Source organism: Athene noctua, chromosome 1 (genome assembly GCF_965140245.1).
Source record: "Athene noctua chromosome 1, bAthNoc1.hap1.1, whole genome shotgun sequence".
NCBI lineage: Eukaryota > Metazoa > Chordata > Aves > Strigiformes > Strigidae > Athene > Athene noctua.
In genome coordinates, this window is record NC_134037.1 from 24,703,614 (window position 1) to 24,718,364 (window position 14,751).

A 14,751-nucleotide genomic window follows, 5' to 3' on the forward strand; every position below is an offset into this window, starting at 1 on the left:
GAAGGAAGAAAGGAGAATGGGCATACATAGACCTTCCATCACGGCCAAGTCAGGACATACAAAGCCCCTAGCACAGGAAGGTGAAATGGTAGGAGTGGGGAAGTGGGAGGAAAGGCAAAGGCAGTATAAGGAGAGAAATGATGCTTATGAAAAAAAAGGAAAATATGGAACTCCTGAGGAAAATGGTGTCTGGGGACAAGAAAGGCAATAGAAAGAGGGAGTGAGGACTTGCAAACCATACTGTTAATATAACAGGCCAGAGAACATCCTTTTGTCCTGAGACAAAGTGATAAAATCTAGCTTGCATTCATATGCCCAAAATCTATTTTCTTCCAGACTAATTCACTCCAGTCTGTCTCCTGGGAACAGTCTCTAAAACATTTAACAGACAAAGCACTTTACAAACTTAGTTAACTCTGTTATAAAACTGCTGTTTACACTACTATATCTAAAGGAACGATGTTCCAGAATTTTGTAGTTTATTCTTATGGTTTAAAAAAAATCTATCAAGTTTCAGATTGCATTCATTCATGGTAATATCATACCATTTGCTTTAAAGTTAGAATTTGCTTTTCTTCCTTTCTTCCTGGCTCCACCTAGCACATTCAGAGACAGCAGTCATATTTCAGTCCTCATTGACAAAATGAAGCCAGCAAGTTCTTAAAAATGTGTTAAAGTCTGAATCCTTCAAAGAACCTAAAAGAACCACTTATCTTTCAGTATTTAATGTTGTCTAGCTCAATGAAGTCCTGCTTCATACCTGCAATGTCTTGTCACAATTACAGTACTAATAAGTAATAGATGCAGCAAGGATCTTTTTCTGTTGGTGGCATGTTTTGAATCTGCACCTTTTTATATTCCAGGAAGTGTCATGAGAGCTATGAACCAATTGCACTGTATTGTGTGTTGTGTGTGATGGATATTTTAAATTCCTCTGAAAAGAAATGCAGAGCCACAGACATGTTCAGAGACCCAAAGTCTTGAATCACAGCCTGATGAAGGCATCTAATTTCTTTTTATTAGTGTTGAGATAGGCATTAATTCTGAAAGAAACACATCAAATGGAGAGAGATAAATAAAAGCATATGAATGTAGTTGAAATAGAATGAAAAAGAGAATAAAATATGTGTGCCTAGGTCATGTATGAAAAGATTACCACAAAACCCATTCATGGTATCTTCATGGGAAAGCAGGTGGCCGAAATCCTTAGTGCTGAAGTATTATTAACTGGCTGATGTCAAATGTTTTCTTAAATTCTATATTTCCCCCTTTCCAAGGGGAGGAATATTCTAGTGGATTAACTGTATGTCCCAGATTTCTTCTAAATTCTTTGTAAATCTTCCCAATCTCTGGGTGCTTGGAGAACAAATTAAATGCACTGAGATAGTCCTGACTGATACCTACTGATGTGCTTATCCTTATGAATCAGAAGAGATAGCTGCAACTGCAAATGACAACTGGAAAAAAACTGTTAGGAGAATCAGAGCATGGGTTTGAATAGAAAAAAAAGAAAAAAAAAAAGTTTTATGGAGGCATGTCCAACTGCAGCTAAGTATTTAGTTGGAATAACATCCTCCCTGTCCCCATACCTGCACTAGCAAATATAAAATAACACAAGTTGTCCCCTAGCTGGGATAAGCACTTTAATAAGTTCCACTCCAAATGAAGATGTTAAAAAATCTGTTCCGTAAGATTGTGGTTGTCTAAGGAGTCTATGTTTTTACTCTCTGAATACAGTTCATGTAGTGATCTGTTCAGCTGCAACCCTTCTAAAAATTTTTTATCTGAAGAACACACAAGAGATATATTAGCAAAATCAGCTTCCTACCTATTTAACATAGTTGATATGCTCCCTCTTTATCTTGATTGCCTGAGCATCATTACTCTGACTGTCCATTCTAAAAACAATTTATATCCCATGATATTAATATATCTTTATTGTTATCTTCTAGCAAATTTTCAGTTAGGCTCATAGTATCACACATTTATCTGTGTGCAGATAACTGGATAGACTTTAATAATCTTCTATTAATGAGCTTATGTCCATCTTTATTAGTCTCCATAAATCCAAATTTAATCTCTTATTTAGCTCATTTCTACCTTGAGGGCACACTTTAGTTTTATCTTTATTTCTATCAACCTCTCTTTACGCCTTTCTTCCTTTGCTTTAAACTGCTCTGATTGCCTTTGTATGCTTTATTCTACTTTGAAAAATATTTTTCGTTTTTTAAAACAGGCCCACTAACAAAAAGCCATCCTCTGTTCAAATTTTTTCAGTAAATGACCTGTTCAATTCCAAATAACGCCTTGTGGCTTATATAAAACTTATTTCTTTCTGTCATTGTATCAAGATTTATAAATCAAATTATTCTGGACGATTTCTGTGCCAATCTCTTCCTATGTCCTCTTCCTATGTTATCTGACACTAACATCTTCTCATTTTCTATTTTCATGATGGTAAACACACCTTCTCCTCTGAGGGATCTGTCCTTCTGGTTCCTCCTATTTATTTTATTCTAGAAAGGAGAATGGACCAAGGCCCCCTAGACTGACCTCAAAACAAGCAGCATGACTTGACACGGCTAAACTCCATCCCTGGACCCACAGAGAGGAAAAAGCCATTATGGCTTGTCCTTACTGCTTGCTGGGCACAGCGTATACTGCCTAAATATTTTAATAAGGTTGACTCCAAATTAAGATGTTAAAAAATCTGTTCCATAAGCCTGTCATTGCCTAAGGAAGCCTTATTTATGCTGGGCACGGCATATACTGCCTGGGCATCTTAAGGGGGAAATCTTGGCCTGAGTGGAAATTCTGTTAAGAAATGTGTTGATAAATAGTATGGATATGCCAGCCTGACCTGTTGTCTACAGAAGTTTGCTGCTTGACAGAGGCCCAAATTTGGGATGTTGTGAAGAGACTGCTGAGTGTTGTTCAACCCTCTGACTATTACCCCCTGCTGTTTTTTTCATGTAGACACCAGTGGTACTGCCCAGGGCAACCTGGAGAGCACCAAAAGTGGCTGCAGAGGTCTAAGGGTGATGGTTGGGTGTATGTAAGACAGGTAGTATTCTCCAAAATCCTGCTGGTGAGGGCAAAGGGTGTAAGGAGGAGGACACTGGTTCTATGTGTCAACAATTGGTCACAGGGCTGGAACTGGCAGCAGGATTTTGGTTTCTATGACCGTGGGACTTTATTTGAAGATCAATGTCTGCTTGGGAGAGAAGGGATCCACCTCACTAAGCATGGCAAAGGTATCTTTGCCAGCAGGATGGCTGATCTGGTAAGGAGGTCTTTAAGCTAGGAATTCTGGGGGAGGTAGAGAGTTACCAGCAGCTCTGTTGGGAGGAGTGAAGGACAAGTTCAATAAGCAAAAGGCGTGGGGTGATGTGAACAAAAAGAAAGACAAAATCAACAAAGCAGTGCTGAAGCAGGGTCACCTCACGCATGTGCATATAAACAAGGAAATGACTACCAGTCACAACTATGGAACACCTACCTTTGACCCATTCTGGGAAATCAGCATGCTGGGATGCCTCCCTGAAGTGGCTGTACACTAATGCACACATTTTCACATGTCATTCAGATGACGAAGGGACTGGAGCATCTCTTATGTGAGGAAAAGCTGAGAGAGCTAGGACATTTTAGCCTGAAGAAGAGAAGGCTCAGGGGGGATCTTAGCAATGTATATAAATACCTGAAGAGAGAATGAAAAGAAGATGGAGCCAGGCTCTTTTCAGTGGTGTGCAGTGACAGGACCAGTGGCAATGGGCACAAAATGAAATGAAGAAGGTGCTGTCAGGACACGTGGAAAAACATTTTTACTGTGAAGGTGATAAAGCATTGGCATAGGTTGCCCAGAGAGAGGTTGTAGAGTCTACATCCTTAGAGATTTTAAAAAACTGATGGTACACAGCCCTGGGTAACCTGCTTTGGCTGACCCTTTTTTGAGCAAGGACATTGGACTAGATGATCTCCAGAGTTTCTTTCCAGTGTCAACCAGTCTGAGAACTTGTAATCCTGGACAAGTGATGAACCCCATGCCCTTGTCCTGTTCATTTACTATCATAGAAGTAAGCACAGGTTCTCACTAAGGTATTTGAAAGCATTTATTTAAATTGCCATACCTCAGGTGATGTCTTCTGTATTGCCCTTAAAGTGATACATTATGATTTAATGAAAATCAAGAAACAAACTAAGGCTAGATTGTTCTCAGCATATTTTTAAAATTGCTATTAAATTTTGAATATATATCCAGTAGCTTTAGATGTTCTGGACTTTTCCTTTGGACTCTCCTTTTAGGATTCTGATTTCTTGTGAGTGTGTACTTCTCTAACTGTCTCCTTCCCAATGACAGGACATGATAACTAATTAATTCTCCAGGTCCAAAATCTAATTTTAGTTATTCAAGTTATATTACAATTCATGAAGGCATGTTCCTTAGCCAGATTGTTACCGTCAACCAAGTTTCATACGTTAGAAACCAGAGCTGGATGTTTTTCTGATTAGCCTTTAAACTAATTTAATAGAGTTAGTTTTGCAGATCAGCAACTTAATAATAAACACAACAGTGTTTATTAGGCAGGAGAGCTTTACTGATATAAGCAATATCTTGTTCCACATACCTCAGAGATAAAGTTCTCCAAAGTGTATTTTACCTGCCCACTAATAGGAGTAATGGGAATAATTTTTAATCAGAACCTATAATATTAAAGATTTTTTTTTCATCAAGTCCAACAACAGACTTCATTGTTTAAGCTTCTTGTATTACTTGTGTGGGTAGCACTGTTTAAAAATAAGGACAAAAAAGGAAACAAAATAAAACTGGTCCTCTTGAAGGAAATAATTTCTTTAATTTAGCTCTGTACTAAGCTCCACTACTAGAAAGATAAATTGTGTCTTATGTAATTGGATATCACCAAAAGTTTAAAATGCTGAGTTACAACCTATTTCTGTCATTGTCAAAATAGGCTCGATTCTCAATTCTCCCAAGCTTTGTAAAAAATCATAATATCATGCTAGCAGTCTCTCTTCTAAATGACAGGAAAGTTAAAAAGAGGCCCCTGTGTTACAAGAATATCACCTCCAGTCAAGGACTGTGTACAAAGACTAGGGTGGGCTCTGGCCTGTCCTCCTGGGCAGTTGCATCAGCAGTGATACAGTCTACACCTTTATCTCTCTAACAAGAAGCACTGGACTATGGCAGAGTAACACAGATCAAATAATTCACCTTGCCCTTTACTGGCATAAAAGATGTTTTAAAAATTATTCCTTTGTTTCTGAGCTAGAATTTACACATTTTTTTGTTGTTGCTTTTGTTTCTGAGCTAGAATTTACACATTTTTTGTTGTTGCTTTTCCTTGCAGAATAATCCCAGTTTCAGAGTTAAATCTGCTAATTGCCTGTGCCATTTACTTTCAGAAGTCCACATGGCTCTGAGGTTGAGGTAAACCAGTTTGTATTCTTTCTTAGGGAAAGGATCTTCAGGTATACTTTCAGCTGTAAAGCACACCTATGTTGATACTTTATTATTGCATTAAAGTTTTACAGTGTTGAAGGAGGAAAAGCAGATTGGAACTGCCACCTTCCTTTTTCAGCCCATCTCTTTGAGGTGATGTTGGGTTGGCTGATTTTGAGTAGACAAGATGGCCTTGACACTGTTTGCTGCAGATACAGATGGAGCCTGTGCTACTCACAAATGCAGTGAAGATACATGGATTTGGGTTCTGCTAACCTTCAGGTAGCACCTGTGACCTCCCAGAAAAATTATAGTGTAGATATACCCAAGCATCTGGAGAGTGGGATGTTTTGTCCCACCTATTTCTCTCAGCTAGATGTGATATCACCTTTGCACCACTGAAAACTGAGTTCAGAGATCTGAGATGAATCAGAGCAGAAAAATTCCAGATGCAACCAAGAAAGCCAGGAGAAACACTCTTGCAAAATCCAGAAGCATTTCTGACCACTGTATCTTTGTCAGAAACAAATCTACTCAATGGACAGACAGACAGCAAGGAGATTCCTCAGCTGTTCGACTCATCAAGTCAATGTTGCATCTCCATTCAGAAAATACAGAAGTGATTCAGGACCCTTCACTTGAAGGAAAGCCTTTCCTTTGTAAAGAAGGAAAATAGAGATAGGAGGCCAAGTAGGCAGAGAGATCAAGGAGTGTAGCTCTCCTTGACTGGCCTAAGTGGTGGTCCTGTAACGAGGTTTCTGGGCCTTCTCTCTCTAAGGAAATGGATAGGATGGCAGGACAGAGAACAGAGGAGACACTGTCCCTTCTGTATTTGCCAAAAAGATGTCAACTAAAACCAACAGAAACCAGTAGAAAAAAAGGACAGCTGAGGATGCCAAAAAAAAGATCATGTAGATTCAAGAGAGAAATATTTGTATACCCTGAAACAGGAAATTAATCTGTAAACATGAGCTTGGAATACTGATGATTTTCCTTAGAAAGGCAGATCTAATTGTCATGTTTTGATTGCTGAATCATCAAGGCATAATACTTATAATGGGAGGCTGCTCACCACTCATGACAACATCATCATAAAAAACATGGAACCTGTTATGAAGAGAAGTGGAGGATATCCTCAAGCTACAGTGTTCATGTGGGATGTTTGCTTCAAAGAGGATCTAAAGATTATAGTGATGAATTAGAAATAAATATTTTAATATTTTCTGTTTCTTTTCTTGTCAAAACATTTTCCTCCAAATATTAATTTTGCTTAGCACACTGCATCCTTGTTGAAGAATATGTAAGTCTTAATGCGATCTCAGGTATATTCTCTACATTACACGGTTTCTTTTTCTATAACAGTCAAAATATTCATGTAATTAAATAAGATGACTTCACACAGGGTATGCTATGCATGCATATTCAGATACTGTGCATTAATACACCTCTGATTTCTCTAAGAAAGTAACCAAACCTTTTTAAGGATGTGCAAATTTTAAGTAGAGAGGGCTTACACTTTTGGGTAATGATTTCTGGCTCTCTTTAAAGTGAACTTTTAGTGTACCTAAAATCAGGCATATAAAGAACATAGTTAACTTTTTCAGTCTATTAATCACTGATGCAACAATCCTGTAAACATATATCAAAATTAATCCCTTATCCTTATCAATAACATTCAGGATTTGGGATTTAATATTTTTAATAATAAACTTTCTAAAATACCTTTAACTCCTCCAGTGGCAAAATATTAACATAATTTTAGCTCATGATTATCTTAGGAAGACTTTTATAAATGCATCCTAAACTGTTTGCAATTGAAATGAATATGTGCTGTGATTAATAGTTTTGCGTGGTAATTTGGTCACATTTTACTGCTTGATGAAAATGATGATTTAATTATGATAACTTGATGAGGTATGCATTTAAAAACCTCTCCAGAGTTGGTTATTTTTTTCTAAATTCTGATTAGGACCAAGGTCACTGTTCAAATGCAAGGTGATGTGTGAGTAATTTATAGTATAGTTATTCTGGTTTGAATATTCAGATTTCCTCTAATTTTGTTCTGTTTCAAATGTCCAAATCTTATATGTATAGGGATTTTGTAGTGCTCAGTTTACAGCATACGGAATCTGTCATTAGCAGCCACAAAGCAGTTTGAAAATGAATTACATCAGAACAATGGAAATTGTTCTATTCTCTACCATTTTGAAAACATACACCCCCTGTGGCACTGAGCAACTCTTTTTCACTTACAGAGGTAAAGATTCTATTAAGTCAATATGAGGTCAGGGTGAAACGTAAGGTAAGGCATTATTTATTGGTGTTTAGGACTTGTGCTTCCTTGGGGGAAAAATGGCTGAAGAGCTGGTGATAATTTCTGCTGGTGGATATTCTAAATATCTGTGTTGAAGCTGAAGACTTGTCACTTGCCATTTTAAAAAGAGAGTAGGAGGAAGTTATCAGTGCTTTCCAGAGTTGGGTTAAATAAAACAAATTGGAGGACTGTGGCATGACCCTTTTTGGGAATAGCTAATAAATTGATCAAGGAATTTAAATAGATGAGAGGAAAGCCAAACATGGCAAAATAACTGGGGGGATTCAGTTACACATATCTGCACAGAAAGAACAGTGACATAGAAAAGCTTATAGCAACAAGGAGCTGAGAGAAAGCATGTCAACAGTCAACTTCCTCATATGTTGAGCTTTTTCATGAGCCAATTAATCGGAAAAAACCCCAAACTTTTGAAGAAGTTCGTAGAGAGTTAAATTTTTTTTTTTTTTTTTAAGGGAATCATGCAAGGTCTCTTGAAATTTTGAAAAGATTAAAAAAAAAAATGTATTTCATGTAGACCCTCCATTTTGAGGGGTGTCGAAGGCCAAATATGCAAACAGGACCCACTTCATAGGGAAGTCTGCTGCCTCCCTGGGGCTCAGGTAAAGGATCTCAAGGTAAAGCTCCACCTCTAGTGAGGCCCAAGGACTACTACCCTCTCTTGGTTTTTCAGGTAGGTAGCAATGACATTACCAGGAGAAGTCCTAAATCAATGGAGAGAGATTTCAGGGCCTTGGAGAAAATTGTTAAGGGGCCAGGGGAACAAATAGTGCTCTCCTCCATTCCTTCAGTTGCGGAGATGGAGGAAGAATACGGGAGAATTCAACAGATGAACTTGTGGCTCTGAGACTGGTGTTACTGGCAGGGCTTTGGATTTTTCAATCACAGGTTAGTATACAAGATGCCAGACCTTTTGGCATCAGATGGGATGCACCTGTGCCAGAGGGGGAAAAGGATCTTGGGGCAGGAGTTAGCTGGGCTCATTGACAGAGCTTTAAACTAGATTTGAAGGGGGAAGAGGACAACACTGGAACTCCCACACAAAAGCCCCAGGGGAGATTACCAGAGTTTGTGGGCTGTTGTACCAGCAATGACCCTCACCCTGCCATCTCAGTGGAGGCAGGGGTGGAGACATGCAGCACAACAAAGATGTAAGGGACATGGATGGATCAGTAACCATGGTAACACCTGTGAAAGGTCAGAATGGAATTAGAACCTCTAAATGCAAAAAGGTGCTGGGGTCATCAGCCCATCTGAAATGCATCTATACCACTGCACACAGCATGGGTAACAAACAGGAGGAGCTTGAAGCCATGATGCAAGAGGAAAATTATGATGTAGTGGCTATCACAGAGACATGGTGGGATGTCTGCCATGACTGGAGTGTGCCAAGAGATCTCTACAAGCTCTTTAGAAGGGATAGACAAGGAAGGAGAGGTGGTGGGGTGGCACTGTATGTTAGGGACTGTTATGATTGCTTCGAGCACAAGTGTAGTGAAGACAGGGTGGAGTGTCTTTGTGTTAGAATCAGGGTGAAGGCCAACAGGGCAGATGTCATAGTGGGAGTCTACTATAGGCTACCCAACCAGGACAGAGAGGTGGATGAAATATTCTATAGATACTTTGGAGAAATCTCACGATCACTTGCCCTTGTTCTTGTGGGTGACTTTAACTTCCCAGACATCTGCTGGAAATACAACACAGCAGAGCAGGACCAATCCAGGAGATTCCTGGAAAGTGTGGGAGATAACTTCCTGATAGAGCTGGTGAGTGAACCGACCAGAGAAGGTGTGAACAGAGAAGGACTGGTGGATGATGTGGCAGTTGGAGGCTGAGTAGGGCACAGCGATCATGAAATAATAGAGTTCTCTATTCTTAGAGAGGCCAGGAGAGGGTGCAGAAGAACTGACATCCTGGACTTCCAAAGGGCTGATTTTGTCTTGTTTGGGCACCTGCTTGACAGGATCCCTTGGGAGATGATCCTGAAGGCTATAGGGGTCCAGGAAGACTGGACACTCTTTAAGAAGTCCTAATGGCACAGGAGCAGGCGGTCCCCAGGTGCTGTAAGAGAAGCCAGCGGCAGAGAAGGCCACCCTGGCTGAACAGGGAGCTTTGGCTGAAACTCAGGGAGAAAAGGAGAGTTTACAGCCTTTGGAAGAAGGGTCTACCCTTGATCATTACAAAGATGCTGTGAGGCTATGCAGGGCAGAAATCAGGAGTCTAAAGCCCAGCTAGAAATTAATCTGGCTTCAGCAGTCAAGGACAACAAGAAATGTTTCTATAAGTATGTCAACAGCAAAAGAAAGACCAGGGAGCCTCCATCCCCTGCTAGATGCAGGAGGAAATACAGCAAAGAGTGATGAGGAAAAGGCTGAGGTGCTTAATGCCTTCTTTTCCTCAGTCTTCAATAACAAGACTAGTTGTACTGAGGGAATCCATCCTCCTCAGCCAGAAAACAGAGACTGAGAGAATGAACGCCCACAATCCATGAGGAGACAGTCAGCGACTTGCTGCATCACATAGACATGCACAAGTTTATGGGACTGGATAGGATACACCAGAGGGTGCTGAAGGAGCTGGCTGGGGTGCTCGCCAAGCCATCATTTCCATCATTTGCCAGCAGTCTTGGCTGACCAGGGAGGTTCCGACAGATTGGAAATTGGCCAGTGTGACGCCCAGATATAAGAAGGGTTGGAAGGACGATACAGGAAATTACAGGTCTGTCAGCTTGACTTCAGTGCCTGGGAAGCTGATGGAGCAGCTCATCCTGAGTACCATCACACAACACATGCGGGACAACCATATGTTCAGGCCCAGTCAGCATGGGTTTATGAAAGGCAGGTCCTGCCTGACAAACCTGATCTTCTACGACAGGGCAACCTGCTTATTGGATGATGGAAAGGCTGTGGATGTTGTCTACCTTGACGTTGGTAAGGCCTTTGACACTGTTTCCCACAGCACTCTCCTGGCAAAACTGGCTGCTCATGGCTTGGATGGGCACACGCTTTGCTGGGTAAAAACTGTCTGGATGGCCGGGCCCAGAGAGTTGTGGTGAACGGAGTTAAATCCAGTTGGCGGCCGGTCACAAGTGGTGTCCCCCAGGGCTCGGTGTTGGGGCCACTCCTGTTTAACATCTTTATTGATGATCTAGACAAGGGGATCGAGTGCACCCTCAGTCAGTTTGCAGATGACCCCAAGTTGGGTGGGAGTGTTGATCTGCTCGAGGGCAGGGAGGCTCTGCAGAGAGACCTGGACAGGCTGGAGCCATGGGCTGAGTCCAACTGGAGGAGTTTCCATAAGGCCAAATGCCGGGGGCTGCCCTTGGGCCACAACAACCCCCAGCAGCGCTACAGGCTTGGGGAGGAGTGGCTGGAGAGCTGCCAGTCAGAGAGGGACCTGGGGGTGTTGAGTGACAGCCGGCTGAACAGGAGCCAGCAGTGTGCCCAGGTGGCCAAGAAGGCCAATGGCATCCTGGCTTGTGTCAGCAATAGCGTGGCCAGCAGGGACAGGGAAGGGATCTTACCCCTGTACTCGGCACTGGTGAGGCCGCCCCTCGATTCCTGTGTTCAGTTTTGGGCCCCTCACTCCAAAAAGGACATTGAATGACTCGAGCGTGTCCAGAGAAGGGCAACGGAGCTGGTGCAGGGTCTGGAGCACAGGTCGTACGAGGAGCGGCTGAGGGAACTGGGGGTGTTTAGTCTGGAGAAGAGGAGGCTGAGGGGAGACCTCATCGCCCTCTACAGCTCCCTGAAAGGAGGGTGCAGAGAGCTGGGGATGAGTCTCTTTAACCAAGTAATAAGCGATAGAACAAGAGGTAATGACCTCAAGTTGCACCAGGGAAGGTTTAGACTGGATATTAGGAAGCATTTCTTTACAGAACGGGTTATTAGGCATTGGAATGGACTGCCCAGGGAGTAGTGGAGTCCCCATCCCTGGAGGTGTGTAAGAGTAGCTGTTGACAGGAGCCCTGAGGGATATGGTGTAGTTGGGAACTGTCAGTGTTAGGTTACAGGTTGGACTAGGTGATCTTCAAGGTCTTTTCCAACCTAGATGATTCTGTACGAGAGATAAAATTTCCAGATGTGATCCAACAGTCCTGTTCTAAAATTTAAAAAATGCCCACAGTCTCATTAAATTGCCTTCCCACTGGCTTGTGGCTGTCAATGAGAACTGTTTTTTTCCATTCAAAAAATGTCTTTTTTTAATTTTTTTTTTTTCTTTCACAGATTACCCTTCTCTCATGGTCTCTGCTGAGCTTTTAGCTTACATTTGAGTTCTCATCTCCCTCATTTTCTCTTCTGCCCTCACACTGGTTCCTGATGAGGTTTTCCACCACTTCATTCAACCACTACCATTTTGTCATATCTTTGAATCTGCATATTTCATACTTTCTCCCCCCACAGTGGAATATTTTCTGAAGCTCTTGCGAAGTCAGTCTCTCTTCACTACAGACCTGCTTTTTCTGTTGAGTTCTACCATCTGTCTAGCTAAATAATTATTTCAAATCTACTTTAAATCTCCATAGTTCCATCTGTTTTTTCCCACCATTGGCTGAAACTTCAAACCATCCTCTAACATCTTCTTCCCTTCCTCCATCCATTCCTCCATCCGTCCCTCCATCCCTCCCTCTGCCCTCCACCCCTCCCTCTGTCCCTCTCTTTCTCTTTTCCTCCCTGCCTCCCTCCCTGCCTCCCTCCCTCCCTCTCCCCCATATGGGATCATGCCAGTTTCTTGCAAGGCGACATTGTTGAAATGCAGCATGACTTTCATCTCACCTTCCTTTCCCTCCTTGTTTTTTCCTGAAATTCAGTTCTTTCTTGCTGTTGATCTGCATATTTTCTATCAGTTTTTCCCTACCTTTGCTCTTGTTCTTGTGAGCTGTCTTCATCTCTGAAACTCTTCTACACCACTTACCCTTGCTTGAATTTTCCACATAAATTCTCAGTACTTTCTGTATCTTTTACTTCACAGTACAAAAAGGGCAGTCTTTGCTCTTTGAAAAATATCCCACCTTTATCTTAAATTTTCTCCTCATTTATTGCCTTATCTTGTTCTTCCCTTTTACTTCAAGATCATTAAACACAGCATTTACTTCTGCAGCTTGGATTTCGCTATCTATTCATACTCAATTTCTCCCTTACAATACAAGGGTATTACTTTTGCCAAAATCTTTAGTGACATTTTAGCAAAATCTCAGACTTCTCCAATGTATCTTCATAGTCTTTAACCTCTACACTGCCTTTTATTTTGTTTGAAATCTTTTTCTGACTTTGCTTCTGTGACTGATCTCACTTGTGTCTCTTTCTGTGTGTCTAATCATTCCTTTGACATATCTTTTATATGCCCTTCCATATCTTTGCTTCCTGTAGGTGTCCTATAGGTCATGTCCGCCATTCTCTTCCTTTATTTAAACTTTTTTTCTAAATAACCTTATTTATGTATCTATAATCTTTACTCATCTGTGTTCTTTGTGCTGGCCTTTAGATTTAGTTTTCTACACCAGTAGAACTTTCCTTCTGTGCAAACTAAAGCTAAATAAAACTACAGTCTCAGTCAAAAGGCTACGAGTATTGTAAGGTATTTCTTGTCTATAGAGGCATTGACTCTAGGAAAAAAAAAAAAAGAGCAACACACAAAGAAATTTGTAGAGTAAATGAAATATATAATCACTTGAGTAAAACCAATAGCAAACAGAGCTTTATTATGTTAGGGTTTCTTATTTTGCTTAGGTCTTCAAATAATGGTATTCTAGCAAGAAGCTTGATTTACCCATAGCAGCACAATGTAAATTGGCAAAAGTAAGTAGGAAAAGTTTACCATATTAGTTGCCAGTTGACATGGTTCTCTTGATAAATGATTTTCAAAACCTATTTAAATCCTGATATAAAAATATGGTGAGATGAGTTCCTCTGGGCTCTCATTCAGAGGTATTCGCAGCTTGGAGTAAGTAGTACTGGAGTCAGTTCTATGTCACAGTTGTGCTGCTGCATTCAGATGGCTATTCAGACTTCACAGATATTTTGGTAGCTTCTTAAAGTGGACAACAGTCAGTATCAAAAGCACTAGGGAGAGCTTGGAAGGAAAGAGGAAGGAGAAGGAAAATAAAGGCAACAAAGAAAAAACCTCAGACTCTCTAATAGAGGAAAGTAGTAGAATCCCCAAAACAGAAGTAAAAGATACTGAGAAAAAAGGTTAATAAAAACAATCTGAAAAACGAAAAATGTAGAAGAGAAACTGTTACGGCACATGGATGGAGTGAAATTTTACTTCGAAGTTAGAAGATTCAACCTTGACTCACCTCTCTCTTCCAAAGCTTCCACTGAAATCAGAGCAGTAATGCATGTCTCCATGGTTTATTGAGTTGAGAACCATGAACCATGGACTTGCAAACAGGAACTCACAAGACAGGAAATGCAAATGTCACAGTTTTTGTCATAAACTTTACATAGTGATGAAAGGAGATGACAATGTCAGTTTTAGGTTACACATTAGGAATTATTATCAGAGATGGAAGAGTTTTATAAGTCTTTTTTCATAGGTCATAAACCATTAATTTCTTAGTATTCACAGCCACTCTGATCCACAGAGCCTAGGTCTCTTTTCCTCATGTTAAGTGTGATAACTGATATCTTGGCATTCGAAAATAAGCTGGATACTTCAAAGAAGTCTCTGAAACATGGCTTCTCTACAAAAAATTGACAAAAAGCAGAGGGCAGATGGGAGGCACATAAATACAGCAACAGAGTGGCATGGCAGCTTAACTTAGGCATGTAAATATATTTGCCGATTCATTAATTTTCTTTCTCTTTTTTTGCAGCATATAAAAATAGAAAAGACGAATGTCGTGGTTTGAGCTCAGAGGGAAACTGAGCACTACACAGCCACTCACTCTCCCCTTCCCCCACAGAACTGGGAAGGAGAAATAAAGCAAATTGAGATAGAATAGGGAGGGATGCTAACC